Below are 3794 nucleotides of genomic sequence, written 5' to 3'. Positions count from 1 at the left end.
GAATTTATAACAGGATGTCCTGCAGCAGCCTGGGCTTCAGTCTTCGGGTTGTGGTTGGGTTTCCCAAGTTTTAGGTCACTCTTCCTTTAACTCTAGGTAACTGGGAGTGAAACTTCATGAACCTTTTTTGTAATGTAATCCTCTATTGTCTCCATTTGTAATTCCCGATGCAAATGGCTGTTTTAAAAACGAATTTTTCAAGTGCCTAAAGGTTCGGACATGGTGAGAGAGTGAAAAAACGATCTTTTTATTTACTACTTATGGATATATTTTGGAGGTAAAATATAGCCTTCATAGTTGAAAAAAAGGAGTATACTTCTTATTTATTTTCCAATGATTAGCGCGAACGTTAGAGGTTGAAAATAGACCAGATGTACGATTTAAACATTTTTATATAATTACCAATAAGGATGAAACTGCTTCTAAGTGCTTATAATATGTATATTACCCTCTGTATATGAATCATTCAAAGATTAAATCTTACATAAAACACACAAAAACAATAAACTCAAAATAAAAAATGGGTTTGTTCTATGCTCAATAAGAGAAGTAAAGAAAATGTTTGGAGGTCGGTTCCCTCCAACGTTGTGGAAATGTCGAAAGACTGGTACCCCCTGTCTATCCCAGCCTCTATATTCTAGCCTATATCTTGTTCCTACCTACCTTCTTACATTGGTAACACCGAGAATGTAAATAAACATGCAGTATCGAGGCCTTCTGAGAGAACATATTATTCACCCTCAACCCTGAAAAAATACATTGGAAACGCTAACTCTAAGGGTATAAAAACATATCCACTCCGATTAAAACTGTGGTAGTGAAAAAGTTAGTAAAAATGCATTGAGTGTTGTACTATGTATACCTGCAAGTACATTAGTTAGAACAATGCTTTTTCTGGTAAATGAAAACTGACACAGACTTGTATTTAGTACTTTTACGGCTTTTTATAACAAGCCTTCATATCAAAGTATGGAACAGGATATGGGAGATAAAAGTAGTTTGTTAGATCTAAGTCTAGTGTATCATACAAAAAAATAGTCAGCAGTATTTAGTGCAAAACAAGTTGTCCATAGCATTGCTTACTATATCTTCATGTAGTAGACATTCTTTTATTTCAGTACTAGACAGAATTATGTAGACTGCTGGAAGAGATCGGGGAGGAGTGACTGAAAGGGACATTTTGGACCGCCTGGAACACTTGGATGCTGTGCAAGCCGTTACAAAGACATTGAGGGTGTACTAATAACCTGAATAAATCTGTCAAACTATTTACTAATATTATGAAAAGTAGACATATGGTTAATGGGGAAAATACCACAGAGTAATTAAACAAAACCAAAAAATTGGAAAATAAGTTGGAAGTAGCCATTGGGAGCCAATATTACAATGACTAGGACTCTTACCAGGCTTGAGCATATATGCAATACTGTTATAAAACGCGTATGACGAAAAAATTAATACCACCAAGGAATAAAAATCTCATAGAGACGCCTCATGTATAAAGGTATATCTCTAAGGAGACAGTGGATTACAACAATGAGAAATTATAGAAAATAGAGTCTATACTCTTAGGCACCCACCGGAAAACACTGCCAAGATTGCGCTAAAATGGAACCTACAAGGACAAAGTAGATTTGGACGACCACGAAATACTTAGAGAAGTACAATTCAACAGGCAGCAGAGCGAAGAGGTACAATCTGTACGATGTTTAGAGGAGGGTATAAGTAATGGAAAAATGGCGAATATTCTGAAGTTTTTAATTTAGAAAGGTTTGTCAAGAGGGGATGGAAGGAATCTATTAAACTAAATACTTTTAAAACCAATAAACAGTGTTAAAATCTGATATAGCTGAGGGAGTTGAAGCAACCTTGGAACAGCAATGGCGCCGGTTCGAATCTGGTGGGTTGACTTTTATTTCTGTGGCAGTCCAAGAGAATGGAAACTTAACCCCCAACCATTGTTAGAATAGGATGGAAACTCTCTTTATGTCAGAAGTGGCGAGAATGAGGGACATTAAAAAAAATATAAAAAAATAATAATAATGGTTATTCATATATCTTTCGCAAGTTGTTCATAAAAGTACCTTATGAAATGAGTTAGAGATGGAAATGGAGTACTTATAATTTAAAACAGAAATGAATCGTAGAATCCATCGAAATGAAATAACAAAATTAATAAAAACAAAAGTTATAATTAAATATAATTAACATTTTTCCGAATACAAAGAAATCAGTTGACCACACAAAAAATTGTCATTTGTTAATTATTCATTACTAGTAATATTGAAAAAATAATATATCTGTAAGAAAAAGTCGAATGAATCCTAGAAGGAGTGTGATGAAGAAAAAAATGAAAGGGGGTTCTAATTCGAAAAAAATATATATATTAGGCTTCTTAGTCGACTAGACTGGGCTATGGACTGAAGCCAGAACGTATAGTTCTATTGCCAAGATAGGATAGGCATAAAGTAAGTTGAGAATTAAAAAAATTCTACTCTTAAATAAAAGGTGGGTGGGGGTACCCAGCCTCCCCAAGGGCAATGACGCTCCCCCCCCCCTCACAAAAAATTGTATTACCGTCCTCCCTTACGCAATAATAAAAAAATTTTTTTGAAGACCAGAGTTTATAATTATGAAAGTCACGTTTATGTGAGCGATGTTCTAATAGTTAAAGTTAAATAATATATTGGATTATTGATAAATTATGTCGGGATATATAACAATAAAGCGAAAAAACATAAAAAAGATGGAAACATCTTATAGATTACTATTTTGATTATTAAATTGCTGAAGGTATTAAACTAAAAGAAATCAAAATATTTGAGAATTACTATGATTCACATATCAATTATAATCTTTCAATGACAGAATTTAAACTCTTTTTTTATTCTTTCAAGATAAAAAATACTAACGAATAAAATTATTACAACAAAAATATAATACACCATATTTGAATTCTAAATGGTCAGTCAAAACGTCAGATAAGTATGAGTGAACATCACATAAATGAAAAGGAATTAGTTTTATACTGGACGAAATGATAGTTTTAAGTTGTCGATACAGGAAAAAATGTGATAGGAAAATGAAAAGTTAGAGAAAATTTTAAATAAAGATGTATGTGGTATGTATTAAATTTGAAAAATGCAATAATGCGTTGTAGAATGAGTTAAAAAAATTTGGTGTCTATATATATTGTGTGTGTGTTTTTTATTAACTTTATTGGAATTTACAACTGTACATAATTATACATTTAGTAAATTTGATGTATGTTATTATGGAGTGAACAAGCGTGTAGAAAAACTATCCAACTCTAATGAAGTTTTTACATTAGCAGGTCTCGTGGCCACCTTCTTTTCAGGCGCCTCGGAGAATTGTCAGGAATGGAAGAGGAAGCAAGGTGTGTGGGTTTGGATGATTAGGGAGTTTATAATGGAAGGAATTATATCTGGTTCGGGCTAGATCGGTTACATATGGAACATTAAGGTCTTTATATATGATTTTATTTGTGACAAAGCAAGGATCATTGTGGATTTTGGATTGTAAGGATTGGATACTAGAAGAATTCGAATGTTTAGTGGAGCCCCAAAGCTCAACTCCGTATGTCCAGATTGGCCTTATTACAGTCATGTAGATCAGTCTTTTGTAATGAATAGGAAGTTTAGACTGTTTGTACAGTAAATGCTGTAATAGTCGAAATCGACTTGCAGTTTTCTGTCTTTTCAGTCTAGTGTGAGGATTCCAGGTATATACGCTGTTTAAAACTATTTTATATTAGGATGATCTTTTTTTTTTTT

General features: G+C 33.1%; 1 protein-coding gene across 1 annotated transcript in view; it reads right to left on the bottom strand.

Moving 5' to 3' along the window:
• Positions 1-3794, bottom strand: part of LOC106681164 (uro-adherence factor A) — an 83030-nt gene that overhangs the window by 68756 nt on the left and 10480 nt on the right. The gene's annotated exons all lie outside the window — the stretch shown is intronic.

This window comes from Halyomorpha halys, unplaced genomic scaffold (genome assembly GCF_000696795.3).
Source record: "Halyomorpha halys isolate HHAL.00 unplaced genomic scaffold, Hhal_1.1 Scaffold313.1, whole genome shotgun sequence".
NCBI classification, from domain to species: domain Eukaryota; kingdom Metazoa; phylum Arthropoda; class Insecta; order Hemiptera; family Pentatomidae; genus Halyomorpha; species Halyomorpha halys.
The sequence above is the reverse complement of the archived record's forward strand: the minus strand, read 5'-3'. Positions and strand labels throughout refer to the sequence as shown.